General features: G+C 45.1%; 1 protein-coding gene across 3 annotated transcripts in view; it reads left to right on the top strand.

The window, feature by feature from the left end:
- The window catches only part of crp (transcription factor cropped), a 141843-nt gene that overhangs the window by 100422 nt on the left and 25756 nt on the right, over positions 1-15665 (top strand). The gene's annotated exons all lie outside the window — the stretch shown is intronic.

The following is a 15665-nucleotide window of genomic DNA, read 5'->3' as shown; positions in this document are numbered from 1 at the left end:
CATCTTTAAATCGTTTCTGCAATAATGAGACCTCTTATGAAGTTCCATTTACTGGATAGATAGAACGGAGCTTCCACACATTGTCGCAATATTGAATATAGAAAAAGGAAGAAAGAAAAACGAGATATCTCGCTCGGGGCATCGAGTGGACGTGGGGGCGCGAGATAACTTGTCCGTGAGCACGATGGGGTACACACACGCTCGGTTTTTCTCGTACCTTTGCGTGCACCGCGCGGCTCTCTCTCTCTCTCTCTCTCTCTCTCTCTCTCTCTCTCTCTCCCCGGCATGGTCACTGGAGTAAGCCGAGGGGTCGTTGACTCTTTAAGCGGACGCTGGTTGTATATTGTAAAACGAACGCGGCCGTATTACGTAACCGGCGACGGAGCAGGCGGAGGCTACAATCGATCAAAACGTGCGCGCGCGAGTGAGCCAGGCGCCGACGCGATTCGGGGACGGCCGAGATGCTCTCGGGGCTTCTTGATTAGCTGACACGAAATGTATTCTAGACTGGCATGGCTGTGGCGTATCGGACTCGTGTACCGGATGTCTCGGACCTACCGCAAGCGCGGTCTTCGGTCGCGAATTCTGGTGGCCATCTAGAATTCGACTGTGACAAGCGGTTTGATATCAAAGGATTTGAGGCGAACCAAGCTCGAAATTAGGGGATTAAAATTTACTCGGGATCTAACTCGTACCGTATTAATTTTAACGAGACGTCAGTCAAACTTATATTTCTTATCTCTGAAAAATTATTAATAAATATAGCTTTTCTCCGTCTTTCTTTTTTTTTTTGTTTTTTTGTTTTCATTCAGTCTTATTCATTTGCGCTGAAAGTTTTCGCAATGCCATTTTTTATTACTACTTGGCTTGTTGCGTTTGAAGAGAATATTAATTTCGCTTCACTGTGAAAGTGGTTTGACTTCGCTTGACGGGGAACGGCGGATTGGCCGGACTTTAACCGGAGTGTGTGTGTCTCTGGTCACGTCGCGGTCACGTAGCCGCATGAAAGAAACGGTAGAGTGTGTGTCTGGTAGTACCAGGCGAGCTGTGTCGCGCGTACTGCGTCTCATTCCTCTTTAGCTGGCTACAATCGGATGCGTCACAGGAAGCCGAACGCTTGAACCGACGACTGGACCGGTCGGTCGGCTGATGTTCCTAACCTATCGTACGGTCAATTTGTTTTATTCTACTCGTTTATCGCGTTAGCCAATTGGCGGCATACCCGCCGACTCGTGGCAAGGCATCTGTCGAAAGAGCGCTCTTCCTCCTTGTTATCATATCCGGCACGAACCTGCCGCCTTATCGTTCTACTCGAAGTCTCCGAGTCTCAAGATATAATTCACGATTTTGGAAATTTTCATGTCACAAGAATAATTATGAGGGAGAGATGAAAGAAATTTTGAAAAATGAAACTTTATTCGATATTTCATATTCTATATCGAGCGTGCAAAATTAATCGCAACGCGATACGATGACTTTAGCGCGGTGTTCAAATCGCGATAGTTTCAGCTCGCGCGAGCATCTGCTACGAAAGCAAGATATCCTGTTTTTATCTTGTGCCATGTGTGGAATGCACGTCAGGATTGATGCCTTCTCTCCTCCACGTGGAGTCATTTAAGCTTGTAAATAGGGAATAATCGATCGGAAGCTGAGTCCGCTTCTCCTCGAGTTCGCCGTGTTTTCACGCGGCTTCTCAGATCGCTTCGCGCCTCACGCTCGGTCGATACGTGGGCGGCGCTTTATCGAATCAGGCGGAGAACGGAATTTGGAGTCGTTGCACGCGTTGCACTATGTGAAAGTAGCCGTGGCCGCGTACGTAGACGACGCGTGCAGGTCGAGAGTCGCCGCACGTAGGCAGCCAATCCGGTCGTGGTGATCCGCCCAGGCGGAAGGATACCAGGAATTTTAGATAGAGAATCTTTCTTTCTCTCTCTTTCTTTATTTCTTTCTCTCTTCCACACTTTATTTTTTTCCGTTTTAATCTTACGGTCTATCATTTCCTCATTGTTAATTGAATCGTGTATGCGTTTTTAGATCATCTCGTAAAAATTACGAGTCAACGTTACTTCAATAAATCGGTAATATCGGAATTAGGAAGATTCAGCAGGACCTGAAATGCAGCACAGCGTACGGAAAAGCAGTCGTGCTGCGCGCGGAGGTAGCAGCTGACGCGTCGCGTGACGTCATGGCTTGCGTGGTCGGCGTCCCGACGGCGGACGTCGCTCGATATTCTCTCGCCCGGGCGACGCTCCTTTCTACCATGCGTCTCCTGACCCTTCTCGTTCTTTTTCGTCGATCTCGATCCCTTTTCTCGTGTTCGATTTTTGCACCTGTAGGATTATTTTAGTGCGGAGACCGATATCTTTTCCGTTGAAACGACTTTTATCTGAGGTCAATTTCTAGTTTTCGCAGTTTTTAGAACTTTAATATTAGATATCTCGCGTTATAATATATATAGAAATTGAGTTTGCGTCTCTGTATATTCTTATTTAGAAAAGATTGTGTCTTGAACACGCGCCTGCAAGAAATATCACTACGTGTGTCAGACATATTTCACATTAACGGACGTACCATATTCGTATCTTGGGAGATCTTCCATTCAACTGTTCGCCTACTCGCTCGCTCGCTCATTCCTGTCTACCTTTGGCCGACGCCGGCTTATCGCGAGCGCTTCCTGTTGAACCTTCGTGGGCGCTCTATTTACACATCGGCACAGTTTCGAGAAGCGGCGAGTCGAGAGAGAGCGCGACTTTATCAGGCCGCTCGCAGAGGGAAGAGACGCGATACGTGAAACGTGAACGTGAAACGGGGTCGGGTGGGTCGTCGAGCGAATCGTCTACGGGGGGGGATAGTCACGATATAATCACGGTATAGTCATGACGGCCTATCTTTCCTCCTCCTACTCTTCCTACGTTTCCGTCGTTCCTTTCTTGTCTCTGTTTTACGCATTTCCGCTGTCTAGCACGCGCGATATTTGTGGAGAATGATGATAAAAGACTTAGTAGAGAAATATATTATAAATTTAAATTATTTTCGTCTCGACATTAAAAAGCTAGAATATATGAATTTTTATTATACTCCGTTTCAATAAATATTCTGACAAGATACACCTAAGCGGTCTTGCTTGCTAACAATCTTAACAACGGAACCTGACGTGCAGGCATCTCGATTAGTCTTCGGCGCATCGAATATATAATGCTTGACACAAGATATACAGATATTTATTTTCGAATGGGTACGTGCAGGACGTTTCAGGGTAAGAGATCAAGTCACCGCTATTCAAATACCTCTACCTAACTATTCGGAATCGCAAGCAAAGTTTACGTGGTTATTCTCGCGATAATCGATATTTTATCTTCGAATTATTGATTTTCCCTTCCTGAGAAGCACCCGAGACGAAACGTGAGGAGACGCGACGCGAAAATGACGGACGCGCGTGCCAGCGTGGCACCCGAGACGAGAGGTTCGTTCGTCGCGACACGCGCGTCTCCCGTGCATCTCCCGAACGCGGATGATCCGCAGCAGCGGAAGTTCCCTCGTTTCTTTTCCTCGCGGTGCACGAGAGATTTTGGCGGTAAATGCAAAGCCGGCGGGGTGTGCCGTGTTCCGCGCAAGCAGGCGCGGCTCGGCCCGACTCGTACCACCTCGTCTCGGCTCGGCTCGACTCGACTCGGTTCATTTCAGTCAGCTGGCTGACAGGGCGTTGCCCCGCTGCTCTGGCGCGCACGATGCACCATTCATTACGGAGTGCAGTCGCGGAGTAAGCGACCTAGCGCGACCAGAGCCCCGAGCGGGCGTTTCCCCACCCTGCGCGGTTCGATTCTGCTTCGACCGCGGGCTCCGCGGCCGCAACCGGGGAACAATTCACTACTACCACGATTACTATTACTACTACTACTACTACTACTACTACTACTACTACTACTACTACTACTATTAGTACTACGGATTCCCCCTTGCAGTATATTACCGCTCGTTACCCTACTACCATCTACTACTCTACTACTACTACGACGGCGGCGGCGACGGCGGCCACTGCCTACTGCTCGGTCTACGCCCACTATCACGCCGCAGCTGTTTGTCGCGAGTGGGCACTATTGCCGTTATCATCATCGAAATACTACCATCTCACGGCGACGACTGTCATACCGCCAATGCGTCGACGACTCCGATCCGTCCCGATCTCACGCTGATAACGGCGGCGCGATGGTTTCGCATCTGCCAACAGAAGCGTCCCTTCGAGTCCAACGAACGGGGCGAGAGGGCGAGAAGGGTTTCGGGAGGGTGGCAAAGGGGGAGGCGGACGAACGCGAGGAAAAGGGAGCTAATATCCCTCTCCTCTCGGCACGGCGCAACCGCTCCTCCTCCCCCCTCTCATTATCGACTCGGAATCTCCGTGGTGATGCAGCGCGGCGCAGCGCGGCGCATCGTGCGACACACATCGCGCTGCAGCTCGGCGGGGTGCTATGCGCGATGCGCTTCCTACATCGATGGTGCGACATTGCTCCTCCTCGAAGCGCACGGGGAGAGAGAGAGAGAGAGAGAGAGAGAGAGAGAGAGAGAGAGAACGAGAACGGGGGAACCGGGTAGGTGGTGGCGAGAGGGAGGGTGGCTCGGAGGGACCGAATGGAGAATACCGCAGAGGCTTTTCAATGGAGTCGCGAGAGGAGAGTTGTAGGACGAAACCTACTACTCCTGCCCCGTACGAAGCGGTTTCACAGACAGACGCGACGTCGCTCGTCGGGATATCCTCCGCATGTCACTGCACTCTGGCCTATATTTCGCTAATGGGAAAGTCTCGCGTGCTCTAATTACGTCGTTCAGAAGGCGGCGGCCAGATTGGAGAGAACTGCAGCAGCAGCAACCGCGATCTCTCTCTCTCTCTCTCTCTCTCTCTCTCTCTCTCTCTCCTCCATGCTCTTCACTGCTCTGTCGTTCCACTTAGTATCCTCATAGTAATTAATACGTCTGCTGGCTCTAAAAGAGGCGAACCTCGCCGGTAGAGTTAGAGTCAGTGACCTCGCGCTTCGATTTTGCGAGAAGGAGAGAGAGAATGCGCGCCGGCGATCGCTTCCTCCGTCGGGAAATTCGACGTAGCGCAGCAGCGCGCGCGGGCCGACAATGTCGAACGACGGACAACGCCCGAAATGAAAATTGTGAAACTAAGTAGAATACCTGAGAACGCGCATGAGTAGCAGCGAGCAAAGAAAGTTTTGCATCTCTCTTGTAAGAATGCCGCGAATGTAAAGACAATATTTCTGCATCAAAAGTAGCGACGAAGACAAGTCGAAGACTTTTCTTGGACAGTGTTATTAAATCTTCAGGAGCCTCCGCATTCTAGAAATTCTCATAAAATAGGCATCCGGTATAAAAGGTATTATACCGCAATATAACTTTTAACAATCTCGTCCTTCGCGCGAGTCGAGTTGAGAACCCTGAAAAACGTTGTCATTTTTTCACTGATCGATATTCCGACGCGGCGTATAACTGGTCTGACATCTTCGCCGCGCGACGTCATTAGCCACGTCGCCTGAAATCGCATCAAGTTCCGACCGAGTGAAGCAAGTAGTACGACGACACGAGGATAAATAAATAGCGCCGCGAGAGGTTCGCGGGGAGGAAAGATCTCGTTACGCGGATCTCGTTCCGGAAAAGTTGGAGCATGTAAGACATGAGTCTGATGGCCCACATTACGCGCTATATCGATGCGATCGGTTAATCGCGAGGAGACGCGTCGGCGTTATGGCCAAGGAGCGAACGACGTCAAACGAGGCGGCATCGACGACAACGACAGGCTAGACTTGTCTTTGCGTATCCAGTGCGATCGAGAATTATCGACACGACCATAATTTCGCTAGATTAAATCAGCCGTACGCTCGATTCCACATACCCACTCTTCTCTTTTTCTCTTTCTCTCTCTCTCTCTCTCTCTCTCTCTCTCTCTCTCTCCTGTATCGCCTCCGGCGATCTTCTTGCTCGCCGTTCACTCCCTCCTTTGAAGTTTATAGTTCGCAATTTTCTCTTCTTCGCAGTTTCATTTATTGAAAATTATTCCCTCGCGAAGTCCCGTGGAATCGCTTTATTGAAATCAATAGTTTAGTCAATTTTGACAAATGCGTTTAATGTTTAGAAATCGAGACATTTTAAGAAACGTTTCTATATCTGTGGCATATCGATTGACGTTGGGTCTTAAAGTTTTTAATCTCCCAGTGACTTAGGAAAGGTACACGAGAAACGGCGAAGTTAATTGGATAAAGTTACGCGAAAGATATGTTAACTCGCGGAATTTAAAAAAAAAAAAAGCGAGTTGTACAAGTAACGGGGGTAGGCAGTTCTTGCAGTTAAAACTTAATTCGCTCCAAATTATTACTTTGTGGACGAACTCGTTTTTGCCTAACGCCGTCCACAATTAATGCGCTTCTTGCGGCCGGAACGGGTTTTACGCGAATGCGTTGAATCGTAGACACGTCCGAGTGAGGCAACGCGAAGCTCGGGGATTTTATTATCGTTCTCGTGTAATCACGGCACCAACGAAATAACGACACGTACATACGGCGGCGTGTCCCATGTCTCGGCGAGTGCAATCCTTTTGCGACGCCGCGATAGGTCAAAGACGAATTCAATTAGACACGGCGCACCGCGCGGCTTAATGATCGGTCATTATTGCAATCTCATCGGTGTGATAGTTATTATCATGTTTAGCGACTCGCGCTCGTCTCTCGAGCTAGCGTCAATACGCGTATATACGCGGTCGCGCTTGATCGATGCGCGTCGTGCATCGCAATCGGTATAAGTTAATGATACCTTCTACCACGCGGGACAGAGCGAAGTAAACGCGTGCATACTTGGCAATCTCTATCGGCCTCGTTGATGTATGACTTCGTCGGTGGCCTGTTATTAATCAGACGTCACAAATAACCCTACTCGCTATCTGTAAGATTAAGAAAGCACGGGCGAATGGCGGAATTGACTCGGCCAATCACGATCACAGATTTTAACCACGTCTTGTCTGGAAAAGTCTGGAAATTCTCAAGAAATTTATCTATGCCTTGAAAAATCAGAGAATTTTTTTAAATTGCTTTATTAATCGGGAGTTTACTTACGACTGAATTTTTAACAATAATAGTGAACCCCTCTGAATGGAACATACTGATTTTGTTGAATTTTGTATTGGTTAGGCGTCATATAATTTTTTGTTTGTAGCTTTGAAAATAATTCTCTTTCGGATTTTCCGAGTTATACATTATTGAATTCATCCTTTGACGAGATGAAAGTCGATTTTCTCGCAACATATTCGATATGCTCGTTTTACGTTTCTTCCTTCGAAATTTTCACGGCATTGAAAGAAGAATTAATATGTACGAAAATAATGATATTATATCCTAGTTTAATTAAGATCTAGAAAATTTGAAATTATATTTTTAGAATTCGCAAAACACGCAGCCTCTGTCGTAAAATTCTTATCCGCACGGTTTGAAACGCAATACCACGTGCTTGTTTGACAGTCGCGATTGAAGCAGGAATACACCGCGCGCGGTAAAGGGGAAGGGGGGAGGGGAGAATCGCTTTGCGAGAAAAAGGTGACATTTTAGCTAAGTTCGCGGTTAGACCACAGTCCCGGCGTCGACGGCATCCGCGGTTGGCGAGGTCAGTGGCGCTCGGCACCGACGGCGACGGTACAGCGGGGCGGCCTCGGAAAATCGACGCTAAAAATAGCGCCTCGTCGGCCTATAATAGAATAGCTGCCGTTCCACGAGAGGACAGAGAACGCGTCCCGCTTTTGCCGCGCGGTCGCTCGGTCGGTCGGTCGGTCGTCGTTCCTTTGAACGCGATCGCGTCCACGAAATTGCACATCTATTTTCCTTTGCAGCGGGCCTTTGCTCGCAAAGCATCTCGCGTCTTCTCGGGACGGTCGGTGTCGTTTCGCGCACGCACATTTCGTAGACTTTGCCGCTCCGCTGGTTCTATATTAAGTAATTTCGCGCTATACATTTTATCTCGCTATCTTATGTAAGTAAATTGTAAATGCAAATGCGCGTTCGCCATGCTAGTTGCGCGAGGTGACATTACGCGTTTACCGTATCCTGAGCAATTTTTTTTTTTTTTTTTTTGCAGAGAGTCTGAAATGTGCCAGTTACGCCATTGACTTCGTCTGCTTTATTTACGTAGAAATTCCGTTAGGTGGTATGCACACTCGCGAACTTATGCATATACGCGTTCCCGCTCCTCCTGAACGATCCCGATGTCGTTGTACGCTTCATCGGAGTTGCGTACGTGCGAACGAGTTGTACGTGCATAAATGCATACGACTTCTCTGACTTCTCTCTTCCTCCTTGTGTCTTTCTCACGTGTATTGCGAGTAGTCAGTAACATCGTTACCGGGTGTTGCAAACCCACGATCGACTGTCACCAGGGCGCGGCAGCAATTGCAGCAACCACAGATGCAAATCGCACGATCGATAGGCTTATATATATATATATATATATATATATATATATATATAAGTTGTTCTATAATTGCGCTATAATTATTCTCATCAATCATTCTTTCCTTCAAGAGAATAGTACCAACCGAATATAAGAAGGCATATTTATCGAGCAATCGAAATGAGGAGAGCAATAGTTTTTTGTCTGCTTCGCCGCTCACAGTAATGTAACGCGTATAAATAACTTTTCAATTTTACGAAAATTGGACGGGAGTCGGGGAGGAGTAAAGTCGCGACTTTGTCGAGCGTGCTACATGAAAATGTATTTTCTAAAGCGGAACGGTTCCTCTCTCGGGAGTGCTCTCGTCACGCCCGAAAGGGCCTGTGCAAACGGTTTAACGGAGTGACGCCGTAAGAGTGTGACTTAACACCGCGACGCCTTGACGAAAGAGACGAGGGCAGGAGAGGGAGGGAGGGGTCGCAGGAGGTCGGCGGGTGAAGGGAGATGAAGGGATTCGCAATGTAACGAGCGCGAGAAGAAGAGAGGAAGAGGGGGGGGGGAGGGAGGTGCACTCTCTCATAGTAACGTGCCGATGGAATGACAAGCAGCGGCGGTTGAATCTTTAATCTCTCGCGACGCGAGATATTAAAGTTTCTCGAGGGCTCGGCAACTACTTGGCCCGCGCCGCGCTGAAATGGGGTTTAAGTTCGATAGACAGCGGTGCGGGGGTGCTTTTCACGGGGCGATATCGATGGTCGGTCGTCTTTTAATGCATAAATAAAAAGACCAACGCGATGGCGCACCGATTACCTCCTGCCATCGGTCGGTTCTCTCTCCTCCGTGTATTTATCTATCCGCTCGCTCTCCACAAACCTCATCCGCTTATCGTGGCGAAGTAGAGACCCTTATTACGCTCATTACGATCGAGAATTCGAAATAGAGTTTGCGTGCGTGATCTTGTCGTGAGAGGCCCTTTAAGAGAGATTACGTGCGGAATCAGGTTTGTTGGAAAAAAGATGCGCTGCGGGGATACATGAAAATTAATTATATAATTATAAATAATACTGCCTGTTTCTAATTCACATGTAACGTACAAATACATTTTAATAAGTTATTTAATTATTTTGCTTATAATGAATTTGTTTATTGGCGCGAGTATTAAGATATAATAATCATTCGCGATACCAAATTAATAACACAAAATCATTAAAAAAAATTCTGCAGCGAAATTTTTAAGATTATTTTCATACGTAGATGTTTGAGAATTTTATTTTAGTTATTGTCTAGCAGGAGAGAGAGAGAGAGAAAGAGAAAGGCATCTCTCGCATACCGTATGTAATGATAATTTCCATGATAGACGAGCGATCGTTGGAATGCAAACAAACCATGTTCAAGCATCGAGTTTTTCCCCTCTTTCGCATCCTTCCTATGTTTAGTATCTCTGCGCGCGTGTGCCTTCAAGTCTGGTTCACACGCGAGCCTCGTGCAGGTTTTGCACCTTGACACTGAGGAGCTTTTACGAGCACCTTTGACTTTCACAAGTTGTGATTATCAGCATAATCGTCTTAACCTTCGAACGGACTACTCATTTTTCGCAGAGCGGCGAGACATCGTAAAACTTATTTAGTACCGTTCGTAATATTGAGACATTCGATAATATGCAATATAAATATGCAATACCGTTAAGTTAAATATATATATATATATATATATATATATATATATACTTCAATATTAGAATAGTACCAATAAAGAGCGAGAGAAAGATAGAGAGAACTCTCCACGAGCGGTTAAAAGTTTAGGAATTTAAAGAATTTTTCTGATAAATTCTTCATTGAAAGATTCGCGAATATTAAATCAGGATAATAAGATATATCGTACTTGGAATTTCTTTGCAAGATTTAAATTCAACGTAATTTTCGATTCAACGAGATACATTCTATTTTTTTCGCAACAGGATACAGGTCATTTCCGTTTCCCGAGAGAAACGTTGCCCGAGTTTTGCCGTGCCGAGGAATTCTCCAGCCGCGTCTTGCCTGCATAAAAAATCCGTGGAGCGATGGGCGCGATAAGTCGCGTGAGACCGCGTTAAAATTCACAAGGGCCTCGGAGTTCGCCACTCGTTGTGAGCGGGCCCGTACGTTCTCCGTACGTTTCACTGTCCTTGTCGGCAGTCAAGGTCATGGTCGTCCGCGCGCCCGATGCCTCCGCGGCACTCCGGCATCCAATGGGAATCGGATTTCCCATAAACGGCCACGTGCTGCTTGTTCGCTGCTGGCACGATTCACGATGCGAGCGTGTCCGATTCCACGACGAATGTCGTGCAACTAGTTTCCCTGGTTCTGGCCTGGTATACGCCTTACCTTGCTGTTTACACGCGACCGTGCGTACAGTCCCTCCAGCGCTCTGGAAATTCAACATCAGGGACGTTTCCACGGATGCAAACGTGTGTCGCCCGTGTTTAACCATGTTCCCATGGTTCTGCGCGGATGTAATGCAAGGAGCTCGCTTTCACTCCGTGTGTATTTCATACCGGACATTGTTATCGCGTTAAAGATAACGCATCGAGCATACTGCGAGAGCGTCCTGCGAGGCGAGTATTAGAATTGATCGCGATTCTGCTTCATGAGGCTGAAAATGGATTGAAAAAAAGAAGAAAAATAGTCTCGTCGCAATAAAACGCCATTGCAAAGAATATCGAACATATGCGCGATATGTCCTTTCATTAAAAGTAATGCGTGTACACGTGCATCATTGATGTTGCTTTGCAACGTACAAACTGCTCCGCATCGGAGTTTAATTCTTCTTACGAGCGATCGATTCCTTTATCGGCAATTATTGGAACACCCACGTACGCATATTTTATACCAAGCCATTACCACCGTGCGCATCATTTTATCCCGAATTACCGTAGAATTAATACAGTCATAAATCTACTATTACGAGCGCGGCGCGAAAAAATGCGCGAGAAACTCGGCGTTTTTCACTGTCGCGATAATGAAACCGAATGCATTATATCGAATGACTCAATTGACGCGAGGAAAGATAAACCCTTGATTTCCGCGCATTGAAACCTCGCCCTTAAACGGGTCTCGATTCGTCTCGACGGTATTCGATTTTGTGATCGTAATAACATCGCAAGCACTTAAGACAGCCGGCCAACTATTGACGATTTGTCTCGCGTAAAATGACTTTCGATCTGCGAATTTCGCCAACCGTTTACCATTCGAAGCTTCTTATAAATGAAGTATGATTATTTATGATTTCTTTTCTAACTTAAATAATAGGACGATTTATCTCTATAGAAAAAGAACAATTTTTGTTGAAAGACTTAAAAATTTGGCTCAAATATCAATTTGAAAAATAATCTTGTTACCATTAAAATATGTAAGACAAGTATGATGATAATACTGCAAAATTTTTTATATTTTTACAATCAATTTGTAGTTGTAAATTTGAACGAAAAATAGTGCATATAGTCGTCAATTTTTAGAATTCGTTTAAAGCTCCTCCTACTAGTTCTCTACATCTTGAATTATGACGTCGAAGAAAGAAAATACACTCAAATTTCTACAAAATAAATTAAAATAGAAATGTTTTTCGATAGAACAAAATAACATTTTTACTCGATAAAATAGACTTGTAAAATATACCGAAAACTCTTCTTTTACTTCGTACTTAATTAACAAATAGTCATATTATTTAGAATTAAATTGCAGCTCTCTTCTTGATTTAGCACAATTCATTTTTTAATTATATAGTTATTTATTGATTACTGGAGCAAAAGGAGAATTTCGATATGACAAGTCTATTTTACCAAGCCCAAATGTTATCTCATCGAGAAACATTTCTCTCATTTTAATATATTTTGCAAGAATTTTCATTGTCGTTGTTTTCTCGCTTCTGACATAATTTAAGATGATTGCAATGAACCAGCAGAAATTTTAAGATAAGAAGAAATTTTACGATAGAGTAAATTTGGAGAAATAAATTTACTTTACTGTATGACACAGATTTTCTTCCTGAATTTTGGAACTTCTTAGGACTTCCGAGACGATGTACGTATTGACGAAAGTTTATTTCCGATCGGAAAACGTACGCTCTCGATTCGAGTCGGGTGCGAGCCCATTGTTGTCAATTGTGACAGCTTATCGTCCCCGAGCGGGACACGATAAGGCGATACAATCGGATAAATGGCGGCCGAGCTCCTCCGTCGGGAAGGCTTCTGAAGTCCGGGGGTTGCCGCGATACACGGATGAACCAGTGCAGTGCACGGCGATCAAAGAGTTGAGATCTCCCGCGTATCCGTTCTCACGGGAGAACCGACTGACACTCGATCGCGCCTCTGGAAATCTCGCGTGAAGATTGTCGGATGCACGCGAGCGCGCGGTCAAACACGCGACCACGTCCACGTCGCTAATCTGCTATGCGTGACGCGATACCGAAACCGCCGTTTCTTTTATAAATGATTCTCCCGATTCTGCGGGATGCTGCTACGGCCGTTCTTTCGACTCGAGCCGAGTTCTGTCTCGATTGCAATCCGAGGAATCTTGAACGTTCGATCTTCGGAATCTTTATTCCGAGAAAGGCCCAGGTCTACATATCTCTCGTTCCAGTTTTTACAGTCTAAAAGGAAAATGTTTTATATCATATATAATTTTTAGAAGACGAGATTTTTATAGCTCGTGTATCATCGACAGACAAGAATATTTTATCATCGTGAAGAATTTAAACTTCATAAAATTAAATGAATACGGTAATTATCGTTGAATTGAGATACCTGAATAAATTAAATTGTACATGCTACAAAAATTGCATTGCAATGAGGCTAATGACTATCGTGAGTGCACGAGGTGACCTTGGCCTTGACCACGAACCAGCTTCGTGGATTGCGAATCGCCGGCGTCGCTGTCATGGTAGCGGCCGGGGCGCCAGCTTATCTGCTCAAACACATCGAATCTGGAGCGCGCTAACTAATTACCGGCTTTTCCATGAGTCAGGCTGAGGCCGGTAATTGCATGCCCGTCGCGCTATCGACGGTGATTCTCCCCCGGGAACGCAGCCGCAGTCCCGCTGTTGCGCTCGGATCAAGATATGCACATTCGTCCTTGTCATTCAGACTTCCTTTTTGGCATCTGTTTTCTTTTAAGTACGTCGATCGTTTTGCACACAATCTTCGCAAACAATGTTTGCTCCGTGAGCTCATTAATCTACCTCTCATTATTATCCATTATTATCTAAAATATGCAAATATTTATTTGCGTCTATCATCGTGTGGTGCTCCTTTTTAATCAATGGACTTTTTAAAACGCTTTCTCTCTATCCATATTTTTTTTTAAGAAAATATTATGTTTATCACTTAATGTCTTACGAGAGAACCTGCTGTAAAAGCTATTGTATCTTAGAATTGAAATATCTTGTGAAAATACTTCTAGTAGATCAACATCTTGTCATTCACATGAAAGAATTACATGACAAGTGATGGATTGAGAAAGCCATTACGAGATTTGATCTAAATTTTTTGCCTTTCCATGTTAGGTTTCTGAGGAATGCAATATTACCGCCCGAGCTTTAAGCTTTAGATTTATATTATCGCTATTTTTTGTCCCTTCTAGACAAAGAAATCGTTTTATGTTTACAAACATTGTATTTTAATTAATTGAGATAATTAATTTTAATTGCTTTAATATTTTTGACATTCCCAGCATCAAAAAATTTATATTTGATGTCCAGTAATACCATAATTTCAAGCTTAATTTGACATAATCTATATGACGAAGATGTAAGATTAAGCGTTTCTTTAGATCTTAAGAAAAAAAAAAAAACTTCCAACGTTTACATAAATATTTTTCATTAATCGACGAGAAAAATTTTGCACGAAGAACAAATCATTAATTTCACGTTCTTCAAAGGTAAATGATAACATAAATGAATAATTCAACTCGTCTGCCTCTCGTATAGAAGGAAAAGTGACGCCGTTTCGTGAGATGCTATTGGATAGCGTTGTCCAGACGGATTATCCGCGGCAAATTTATCCGTAACTAGAGTATCGCCGGAAATCCTATAAGCCAGCGACTCAGCGCCTTCGGATATTTGTCGATCCAATGCGCACTTCCAAATCCGGCAGAGGGTACGCATCTGACCCACTTATAGCGGCATCGCTGATCGGATTATTCGAATCTTCTCGTTTAAAAACATTAAGATCGCAGTCAGCGAATAGTTAGGCCGGATGACAACGTGAAGAAAGGCAAAAACGTACTTTCTCTGGACTTCAACCGACATTTAAATGAGTTTTTTTTTTTTTTTTTAAAGTACGCTTGATAATTTTACGTAACGTTTCTCAGAAATCTCGCTTTGATTTCTTGAAAATCGTGGGACTCTGACATTTCCATCATAACCGCTGAATAAAGTGATTTCGGCCTGGCTGTATGTCGATTTGCGTGCAAAATATACATTATATTAGAGGCAATAAATTTGGATTAAATTTATAAATTCTCAACAGTGCCTCGCGATACATTCTCTCAGAATTTACTACATTAGATTAATTTTAATTATCTCGATATTAATTATCATCTTCGTAAAAAGGAATCACGAATATTTGGATATTTTATTATATTTATCTCATTTGTACAGAGCGGCGAGTAATAACGATTTTAATCGAGGATTTCTTAATGTACTAAGAATACATACGTTGAAGGCATTTTCTCGCTATGTATTTCTATTAAAATATGGAGGACTACGTCGTTCTGGCGAAACGACGGCGCGCAATACGCGGGTGGTAACGCAACCCGTTAATATCGATTCATCGAGAACGCACGCATAACTCTCCTCTCTCCCGCACACGCATTCCCACGCGCATTCCTGCATTTTATAGCCGGCGGTCTCCCGATGTTGTAGCCTAACGGCCGCAGCACGAGGAGTATGTTGAACCGTGGCAAAGTTGTTACGTGGACGTTATGTATTTATGTTAATGAACTCTCGGGACGCGATCAAACGCCGATCGTTCGCGCGTGGGTTCGCTGCGAGAGGTCCTCGTGCGAGACGTAGGAATCCGCTTCTCTCCGCCTGGCAGGCACCATGTGACACGTGACACCCCGAATGCGTCTTCCGCCGTAAACGGATCAAGTCGGATATGTCGATTCGTCAACTTGAGCCTGATCGCGATCGGGCGCTTTCGTGCGCTTTCAACGAACGTCCATCATCGGCCGTCTTTGCTCGCTCGGTTGAGTTAAGCTCAA

The sequence above is a fragment of the Pogonomyrmex barbatus genome, unplaced genomic scaffold (genome assembly GCF_055798465.1).
Source record: "Pogonomyrmex barbatus isolate J1 unplaced genomic scaffold, ASM5579846v1 scaffold4, whole genome shotgun sequence".
Classification (NCBI taxonomy): domain Eukaryota; kingdom Metazoa; phylum Arthropoda; class Insecta; order Hymenoptera; family Formicidae; genus Pogonomyrmex; species Pogonomyrmex barbatus.
This window is presented reverse-complemented; position numbering and strand designations above follow the sequence as displayed.